Source organism: Temnothorax nylanderi, unplaced genomic scaffold, assembly GCF_030848795.1.
Source record: "Temnothorax nylanderi isolate EJ_2023f unplaced genomic scaffold, tnyl_v1.0 TNYL_tig0018_pilon, whole genome shotgun sequence".
NCBI classification, from domain to species: Eukaryota; Metazoa; Arthropoda; class Insecta; order Hymenoptera; family Formicidae; genus Temnothorax; species Temnothorax nylanderi.
Genome location: NW_027249080.1, coordinates 1,411,030 through 1,421,912, shown reverse-complemented (window position 1 = coordinate 1,421,912; position 10,883 = coordinate 1,411,030). Strand labels below are relative to the sequence as shown.

The 10,883-nt window shown below is 39.5% G+C and overlaps 1 protein-coding gene across 3 annotated transcripts in view; it reads left to right on the top strand.

The window, feature by feature from the left end:
• The first annotated feature begins 511 nt into the window (after positions 1–511).
• The window catches only part of Tn (tripartite motif containing protein thin), a 61,086-nt gene continuing 50,714 nt past the window's right edge, over positions 512–10,883 (top strand). The window contains exons 1-2 of one of the 3 annotated variants that reach the window (XM_071699424.1): positions 512–600; positions 4,362–4,463. The gene's annotated coding sequence lies outside the window, so the exon portion shown is untranslated. The other 2 variants (XM_071699425.1, XM_071699426.1) reach the window with 2 other exon arrangements.

The window sequence follows — 10,883 nt, the reverse complement described above, 5'->3', positions numbered from 1 at the left end:
CTTATTTTTTAAAATAGATAAATAACAAGATACGGCCGTGTCAAGAGCAAAGTCAAGAGAAAAGTATCGCGTTATTCCACGGGACGGTCAACGAGATAAGTTGCGCTCGAAAATTCTATTGAGGTGTTTTACAGACAAAATAGAATTTCTTTCACGGTTTATTTTTCTTCCAGACTGAAGTTTTCCTTGGGAACTCGATCCAAGAACGACGTTTAAAATCTTAATTCGATCCAAGAACGACGAAACCGATGACGAATTAACGGGAAGTCTCGAGTTCGGTTGTTGCGATGAATCTCGTACGATCGTAGAAGCGGATTTCGTTGATCTCGCCGAGAATACACTGAGAATCCGCCGCAAGCACTGAGCCGACAGTACGTGTAAGCTTTCGAGCTTGCACGGCTGATGGCGTGATGCAGATCGAGTTCGATGGTTGAGGACGTGGGAGCGCGAAATGGTTGCGGGAGGGAAAGGAGAGTCGGTTCGGGCAGAAGATCAAGAAAAGAAGGAGGAGGAACAGAGCGGCGACGAAGTAGCTAAACCAGAAATAACTAATAAGACATTCACTCTGAGACGGGCGGCCAGCCGGCCCGGACGAACGCGGTGCGTCTGAATAAACCTCGTCATCGGCAACCTCATCATCTACACCATATACGATAAACATCACACTACTTAAAGCGAAAAACGGCGGAAAGTAAGGCCGGAAGAAGTAGAGGGAGGGAAGGAGGGGAAAACGGGCATACGGAAAAACGAGCGAGGGCGCGTCGTGCCGCATATAGTGCTGTAAAAAGAAAAGAAAGTGCCGCCGGAGAGAAAGTTCCACGTGATATCGTTGATAAAGTGCAAGTGTATCGTCGGCGCATCGCGATATAATCCACGGGAGTTGCCTCCAATGGAGATCTCCATTCGTTCCAGTCTTCTTCCTCCTCTTATGGACCACGAAAGAGAGAGACTATCCACCGTCGTCGTCGTCGTCGTCGTCGTCGTCTTCATCGTCGTCGCTGCCGTCGCCGTCTAATTTTAAGTGTTAGATAATGCACACCGGTGCGAGCCGGTGTGTGCTCGAATACTAAAACGGTATCGCACACGCACGCGCGCGAACACGCTAGATCGCGACGATGGCGATGGCACGTTGGACCGCTCGTCCGGATCCGCGCACTCGTTCCTTTATGTCCATTCTCTGTTTCAAGCTGATCCTTCTCGATCTCTTTTACGGCCTTTTCTGGAGTAAATAAGTTACCGCGAGACTCCTTCGGTCCCTATAGTCCATTGAATCTGTCTCTGCTCGAATTTTTCGCCACGTTTCTTCCTGTCTTGCTGATTTCGCTTCTCGTCCGCTTGTCTTTGATTCAACGCGCTCTTTCGTGCGATTCTTGCTTCCCCCCGCCTTCTATCTTCTCGCTCTTTGATATACATTTATCTTCTTTAACCCGAACCTGTCCTGGGACATCTTACTTTAGCCTTCCTTGCAATTCCCGATGCGAATTCTCCGCGCAAATCTTCCACGATTTTTAAAATTCTGGTTTTATTAAAGATCTTTTTGCCGTTAGTTAGCGCCGCTTTGCAGTTTCGTTTCTGGTTGCTAATTTTACAACCTGGTTGCAACTTCTCATCAAAGTGTTCTCTTTCTCTCCTTCTCCCCCCCCCCTCTCTCTCTCTCTCTCTCGCGCGCGCTATCTGGTAAAAGGACTCTTCATTTTGCCCTTTCTTTTACGAACAACCTTACCGGTCCACTTAAACATTTCATTCCATTTTGATTATTTCGTTCCGAATCCGTGCTTTTTCGTTACAACTTAATAACTGCCTCTTTCTTTCCACTTTCATTATTATTGTATTTCGCCTTGTTTGCCTTTCTCTAATTTCTCTTTTAGTGCTACAATATCGTGCAACAATCACTCGCGGGATAAAAATATTTGCTTATTGTTATGCTGTTAGACTTTTTTGGCTTTTATTATAACAGACTATCTTTCCATCTCTCAATCTTTTTCACTCTTTTTTCCTTTTTGTAATTTACGTTCGTCCCATTTACGTATATATTCAGTTTACTTCGGGAGAGAAGGAGAGAGGGAGAGGGGCCGAAGGTTCTTATTAACTTGGCTTCGCCAAGTTTCCTGTTCTATATATCTCTCTATTTCTTCTCTCATTTCTCCTTTACCTTATCTTCTTTAACCATACTGATTTCGCCATCTATCTTATAGCATATTTGCCTTTTCTCTCTCCTTCTCTCCTTTTTCATTCTCCTCTGTCGTCGCCGGGTTTCTCTATACCTTTTCTATACCTCGTGCACTTTCTCATTACGATTCTCTAGCCGAGTCTAGCCTTCTTTACGCATATACGATAGTCGATTTGCATCCCCTATATTTTTGCTGTTTAAAGATTCCCCCTTTATCTCGGCTCTGCATCTCTTGCTCGTGCCATTTTCTCTTCAACTCATCCGCCCCTGTACCGGATTTGCTACCTCATTTCTGTTTCGCTTTTCGCGTCTTTCTTCATCTCTCTTTCGTCTTTCTTCCTCTCGCACTTTCTCAGTCCATCCTTTCCCTTCCGCCGTCTCGCTCTTCCGTCTCCCCATTCTCCGTCTCCGTCTGTCTCCGCGTGCTCTAATATGGCCACCCGGTGTCCAATTACTCGCCTCGTTCTCGCTATAGTTTTTCCACCATCGTATATCTGCCGACGGCCGCGATGGAGAAAGAGTCCTCACCAACCTCGCAATACCGTTTTATTTTTTTGCTTTTCCTTCCACGATGCGATCCATTCATCCTTATTCATCGGTCAGTGTTGCGCCCTGCTGCATGATAGTGCTCTCGTCTCTCTTGCCGCGCCGCGAACGGCCATCTGATCTCCGGTATAAATTGGGAAATTATTCGGCATCGCCGTGGAGAACAAGGGAACGGAAAAGTGACTTGAAAATTGTCGAACGCGGAGATCGAAACATAAGTCACATGACATCGCGGAGGAATGCGACTGTACGTCTCGCCTTCTCCGTTTCTCGCTAACGAATCTAATTTGGCCGATAATCGGGACGATTCCCCAAGCATACGATTCCGTTTGGCTCGAGTCCAGAAAACATTGAAGAAATGAACGCGAATCGTGAAACTGAGTTACTTTGCTAGTTTTGGAAAGTGCGACTCATTTCTAGTAACTCTCGTAATAACGAGAAGAAAGAAATCACGGTGACTACGGCAATCGTTTAACGGAGACGAAAATCCGGAAATTTTTAATTGGTGAAATCAATTTTGTCAATTTTCTAGACGTACTCTGGATGATTCTCCATCAAACGGTGCACTTTTATGATTATTTTTGTTAGACAATCTGTTATTGAAATTCCATGCAACAGGAATAAATACAATTTAAATAAATACAATTTTGTGCTTCGGTACGTACGCTTTACGATGGCCAATATGAAAATCGTAAATTTCATGATCGTCCCGTACGGAAAATCGAGCGGCTGAACCGGGAGAGATAATTTGACAAACAACGGCGATATGAATATTTCCGAACGAATATCGCACCGTTCCGCGGGATTCAACGAATGACGCTGCTTTCATTACAAACTACGAAAAGCTATGGCGTAAAAATACGGGCTGCGCGTTTATTTAAAAATTGGCTTCGTAGCCAATAGCGCCGGACACAAAGCGGTGCGCGTGTATGTGCGGGACCGGTGTGTCTGATTCGACGTTGACCGCTTTCACTGCGACATCCCCGCGCCACGCTCTGTTTATCGTCATTCGAAACCGAAATCACTTTTTTAATCGGATTGCAGAAAAAAAATTTCACTCGGTTTCGCGATGGTACGACCGCGAACTATCACTGCGATGATGTAACATCGGTATACGAGCGAGAACGTAAAACGAGCATGTCTCTTTCTCTCTCTCTCTCTCTCTCTTTCTCTCTTTCTCTCTCGTGACATTTGCAAAGACTTAACGCCTCGGGACACCATTACGTTAATTAGAATCGTGCAAGACTGTCAGTCCTTGGACATCCGGACTATTTTTTTCTCGCTTCGATCCTGGCAACGTTTCGGCCACTAATCACGCAAAGTAACGTCCTCTGCGTTACAGTCGTCCTGTAACGCGGCCAAAATACGATCGGCTCACTTTCATTCGACGACGCGAACGCCAACCGCTGTCGTGTCGTCGAATACCTACGTTGACCGCTTCCTCCGCATGACAGTGCGCTTAAATTTACACGACACACTCATGCATCATACGTACACGACACGTGCGATGACGATTTACGTGGGACGTGGCGACGAAAATTCGTGATTTCCCAAAATTTCTTCGCGCCGTCCTCGCACACAGTCATGTCGCGTCGCGTCGCGTGTTGCAGCCGTAGTTTAACAACAGTGGATCTCTGGTTTCTAGCTGTTACAGCGCTGGATTTCGGTGACCGGAAAGTACAACTCAGGGACCACTAGAGAGGGCCCCCAACCGAGGAAGACCGCCGAAAGGCGGTCGCCAAATCAAGTAAGTGCTTCAATAACAAACACACTAATGTGTGTGACTTCGCTTTTAAATTTCGCGATTTCAACTACTTTATTCACTGTTAATATTAACATTGAACAATGATAGTATTATACTTGCTACCATATTGTGGAGCTGAATATTTTATTACAGCATAATTGTTGTTCAGCATATCGACTTATGCATTATAACAATTGTAATAATGATTTATTAATTTATTACCGATTTAGCATTTGATTATTGACATTACCATTAGTAATTTTCGGTGACCTGTTAGGGTGAACTTTGAATAATGACTTCCTCTAATCCCTGCTGTTGTAAAAATAATTACTCTGGTAACACGGGAATATTAATGAGTTTTATAATGATCTTGTTAGTGAACTTTAGTACGTGTCGGATAATCTCTCTGTCAAATCTACCTGCCTGCTCATTAAAAGTATCAAAATTTCCTAGAAATAATAATCACATTATCATCCACTAGCGAGAGTTAATAAGAAAAAGTCAGCGAACAAATGAATCTGTACTAATCAATCTTCGTCGCGCGGCGGCTTATGATCTATAGCTCATTGCTGGAGGGTTGCTGATTCCCGTAGTTCCTTTTTCATTTTCATTCTGCGTCTCGATCTACAAAGCTTTGTTTCTATCGGACTTTTATGTCGTAAAACTGACGTGGAATAATTATGTTTGTCGATTAGCGGAAGGATGATAGCGCGCTTCGGTTTGTTAGGTAAAAATTTGTGACACATCGACGTGATGATTAAAAGCCCTGGCAAAAAGCCCTTTGTCAGGTCATACGTTAAAATACAACGAAAAACGTCCCATTAAATTACATTACGCTGCATACGTGAGAATTATGAAACCTTTACAGCTGTCACAAGGCAAAAATAAAATATTAATCACACGAGATTGTGTACCGTAAATTTTGAAGTAAATAAGTTAATTTGCTGACATTTTGCAAAAAGTAAAATAAGAATACTTTTATCATAAACGAAATAGAAATTTGTTAAGATAACGAGATACATAAATATCTCATATAAATAAATTTTTTATTCTAATTAATATCTTTTTTAATTTTTTTATCTGTAACATCTTTGACGTATAGGAATGTTATGGCATAAGAAGTTTTATTTATTGCGATACAAAAGCACGTCGAAAAATTAGTCACGTCAATACTCCATGTCGGTCCTATAAATGTTTCCGAGATAAAGCGTTCGAGACAGCTATAAGTTGAGTCGATATTTTACAAAAATGGGTACAAGATATGATTTATCGCTTTTAGAGTAGCGCGGTATGTAACGCCTGATATCGCATTGTAGTTAGTTATCGTAGACTTCGGTCGAGTTATCGTAAAAAGTCATTGGCGAAATCACAGGGCTGCCAAGTGAAAAATGGGTCTTCATTTGTACAGGTGGATCTACATTTATGTCCATTCTTTGCGGTAGGTACAAGAAATCCATTTTTCTTCTGACTTTGAGATCGAGAACCGCTCACCACAAATGAGTCCCATTCTTCTTTGTCAGAAGTGAATTCATCAATCGTTTTTTTTTTTTGTATCGAACATACGTTTTCATAGTATTGATTTTCGTATTATTATTTTGCACACAAAGGTTTGTATTCATTGATGTATCTAAAAACTTTGGCCTTTAGCCTTTATAAATAATTGCATCACCCTAAAATTTAATTAAAAAATAAATTTAAAAACGTGTGTAGGAAAGAAGAGACTACATTATAAAATTTAACAATTTTTAATTATTAATGTATGTTACGTAAATTATTGACATAATTATTTAAATTATATTAACACTACGATATTTAACTTCAACACAAATCGCGAGGATGATTTTTCTTCGCTGCATATTTTTTGTCCTCAAATCCTTATATCAATCGTGGTGTAAGTAACGAGCTTTAAATGCTATATGTAAAGATTATAATAATACAACCGAAATGACGCGGGTGTGGAATTTGTATAAATCCGATGATTCATTGATCCCACGTGGGATTATTCGGGAGCGTTATTTACATTGCGCGATGAACTCATCTATAGAAGCGAGTTCCATTCATGCCCCCAGGGTGCTATTATAAAAAATCCGCAATTAAAATTGTTTCGGGGCTATATCTTCGGGGAATTGAAAAATATGATTATTTTGATATGAATAAATTATATATATAACGATTTTTTCCCCCTCAGAATTCATTAATAAACCAGAATTACCTTAATGTTTTAGGTAATATTGTTTTATTCAAAATCATTGGGATTAATATGTGTTTGACAAATAATTGCTCTTTTAACACAAAGAAATTATTTCAAATTGTTTAAGCGTTAAAATCGATGTTTCGAAGAACTTTTTTCTGTTCACTGCTTAACTAGGTTATTCAGATGAAAAAGATAATTGATTAAAGATAAATTGATAAGATAAATTGATTAAAAAGGTAACTGAATTTATTCAGAAAATATTACTGGACTCTTCATGTTTTATATTGTATTTTTTGGAAATAATTTTTATTTCTTTATATATTCTATATTAAAATTTATAGAGTATATCGTGAAATTTATAATACAATTATTGAAATGATAAACTTCCAAGATGAATTTCAATAAGCTGTCTCTCTCTGTCTCTCTCTCTCTCTCTGATTTTTTAATATTATATTTAATATCGAGTCTGTTTGACCCTTTGATTATCAAAGGTTTGACATAAATAATGTAGTTAAGTGTTTTATTAAGGCAATGCTATATCGAAGTACACATAGTTACATTCAGGGATTACGTTAACCGTGCACGTATGCCAATAAATTTTGCCTGCTCGCGTCGCGCATCTTACTAGCCAAGTCGAGCATTGTGTATTCGAAATGCACTTTCGAGATGTACGAAAACGATTGACCGTGTTGCAAGATGGTGAAATCAAGCAACGTTTAAATCGGCCAGTCTTTCTCGAAATTAGACTACTGACAAGCGACACGTGGATGAGCTCTAGGAGCGTTTCGTACTTTTTCAAAGCTTTTCTGTTCCCTTTTTTTCTTTTTTTCTCTCCCTCTCTTTTTCTCTCTTCTAGTCGTGTCGTTAGAACATCGAAGGTTCATGTAGCAAAAATGGTGGAGAGTTGAAAGGGCGCATCGCGGACTAACGAGCTACAAAGTGCACGTAGGCACGTAGTAAATGTCGCACAAGGAAAGGCAGCAACTGTTCACACATATCCCGATCTCGCAAAAAATTCTCGACAGCAAATACCGCGCTACTAACGAGCGTAAATCCCAACCCAAAATGCGGAAGGGCTTTTATTGTGATAATTCATGCAAAAGATACCAATGACATTTTATTCATCGAAATACGAGACAATAAATCATAACATTGACGTAGAACAGCTGCAATGTTAAAACATATTATATAATATTCTTTACAATATCACAATATTACCGTTATATATTATAGGTATAATCCCGGTAATATTACATTGCAATATTACAACACCGCGCTCTGACCTTTCGTATACGATTCGCATCCACGTGCATTACCGTTTAAGTGACCTGGAGCGTTTTGCGCGAAACGTTAGCGCGCGTTCAACGAAATTAGAAACGCCAGCCAGTGTTATATAATTTTACGGTCTCGCGCTGCACAGTTGCACCATATCCGGCCGGAGAATATAATGCATGGTGCACGCGTATGTAATGGTTAAGTATAAGTAGGTAACAGTAGCAGCCAAAATGTGCTGGAATTTATTGTGACCCATGAACCGCAGTAGCGCGGTCGCGGAAACCGCAGGCACATTTTCGGCGTGCTGTTATCCACTGTCACTATTCCGCCGAGGCTTGTCCGGTGCTCGCCCGGGACTTTTATTCGCAGTCTCTTACTTGACTGATATTTCATCGTTGTCATCGCGACCGCATAAAGTCAGACTGATAAGTTCATCGCACCACGCGAGATCCGAGCCAGAATGTTTTAAACAAAATTCAAATAGTCCAGATGGAAATTTATACAATAGTTCACTACGCCTTCGGCTCCGAAAACAAAAAATAAGCACTCTGCGGTCATTCCGATGCTGTATGTACAAATATTTTAATGTTACGTGAAAAATACTGTTCCTATCGATAATAATTCCACTTTTTCGAGACAATATTCTTAGCCATGTTAAAAAAGGATTTCTATTATATTCTTAAAGATCAATAATTGTTGTATAACATAAAACAAGTGTTGTAATATAAAAAAATTTATTGAGATATAAGCATTATCCTGCATGGCAATTTTTAATAATAATGTTTTAAGCGAGTGAAAGATATATATATATATATATATATATATGCATTCTGAATATTTTGAAAGGGTTAAAGATGCAAATAATGACGCTTCTCATTCTCATGCCTTCGCTGTCGTTGTTATCAACTCTCCATCCAAACGAGATGGCTCAAAAACTGAGGAGGCAAGGATATAAGTTCGCAGGATAAGCATATCCCGATATCGATACTTGAGAGCGGATTCTTCCGAACTTTGTTTAAGGATCCGGCGAGAAAGCTTAACTACGTAATTCCAGCAGCCGATTTTCGAATTAAACTCGATATTGGCATTTAACTTTCGTATGATCACTTTTATGTATAAAATTATTTTTTATACAGTTTTAAAATATTTTAAACGACAGATACTATCATATTTACTACATAATTTAAATATAAATTCTCTGTCTCTGACTCTCTCTCTCTCTCTTCTTCTTCTTCTCTCACTCTTGTTATTATTGTTAGTAATATCTGATTTTGTCAAAGAGAACGAGTCGATGTATTTTCGGAAGCATCTATTTTAATGCAATTAACAGGGTTTCTTAATGCGATCAACTCTCACGGATTAAACCACGGTAGATCAAACAACCATTTATGGTCCACCCGATAATTGTCGTTCTCTGATGCTTTTACGATCAGTACTTGCCCTCTGGCGAATATGGATCGCCTTGTCGCTTTTGTTCACGATTGAATTGTTCGCATGTACAGATGAATTGTAACAGCAGACTGTCGTTGAATCATGACAGACGGTCGAGGCATTTATTCTGTCCATGCCGTTAATAGGATTCATAGGATTTCTACAAAATCCGATGAATATCTGAAATGTTTAGAATGTGATTGATACGAGGAAATGGATAGGGCAAAAGTAAAATCCGCCATTTAACTCTTTGCGTATATCATCAGCAACAAATATCATCAGTAACACAGTCGAGAATTTTAGCTTTTAATAATCGCTTTCCGAATATCTGATTTCCGAAAATCGCTTAACTACATATAAAAAATTTACGTTGAAAATAAATCTTGAAGATAAATTAATTATTGGAAGCTATATCATTTGCGAGTAAAATTACATCAAGCGCAATAAGAAAACCAATCGACATTACGGAAAAGCGTCAACAATAAAACCTCTTACACGGCTTTTTTATGAGTGGTTGATACATAACAAAAACCAATCAATTTTTGTAAGGAAATATTTTTTAAATGTAGTCCTAAGTGTTAACGGGATGTAGAGGACCTCAGAAATTTAAAGAAGCGTCATATTCCAAGTACTATTACATATAGTTGTATTCTCTATCCGCAGGGATGACTTTCCCACAGTCATTTGGGATTAGCGAACCCACGGACCCGAGCTCAATGTCCACGTATACACATTTTTGTGTCTGACAATGCAATAAACATTTCAGGAAAAGTGAAACCAAGATACAATCTAATTTAATAAGAAGGCTAAAAACAAGACCTATACATGCTTGATATAGTTGGAGCAGAGAAATAGCTAAAAAGCTTTTTTTTATTTATCTCTTAATTAAAGGAAGAAACGTTCCAAGTATCTTTTGAGAAGTAGTAAAAGTTGAGGCTCGTCACACGAGCCACAAACGACACTTACAAAATATACAAGCCAGCCGGATGTGTTTTTGACGCCGGAAAACGTATATGTATATGTATAAGCAAAACTCGCACGTATTTCTTTTTTTTACGATGTCGTCGACAATGGAGATTGATGCCTCTCTTGACATGGGACTGTAATCATTGCGCTTCGTGATGAAATAAAATGCAATGCAAATGGCGTTTATGTCTGGATAAAAAAGATCAACTCTTTGACTTTTAAAAAAGGTCTTTTACAGTTTAGCATTAAGGTATTTCTTGCGAGGAGAAAGTCTTTCATAAGGGAGAAATTCCATGTATGAGAAACGGTTTAATCCGCGAACGCAATATTCGCGATGTTAGTGCAGTAGATGTTAGTAGATTCTTCCGGAGAATGGCATGAAACACGACAGCAAAGGGCAATCTTATTGCAGTTTCCGCAATATACCTTTATTGCGGAAATTCAAATCGTCCGGAAGCGTAATTGCATTAATTGCCGGTCAAAGGGCCATCATTTAAGCTGGGCTTTGGCTTTACGCTCAACAATGCATAGAATAACGCGCGGTCGTGACAAAAGTG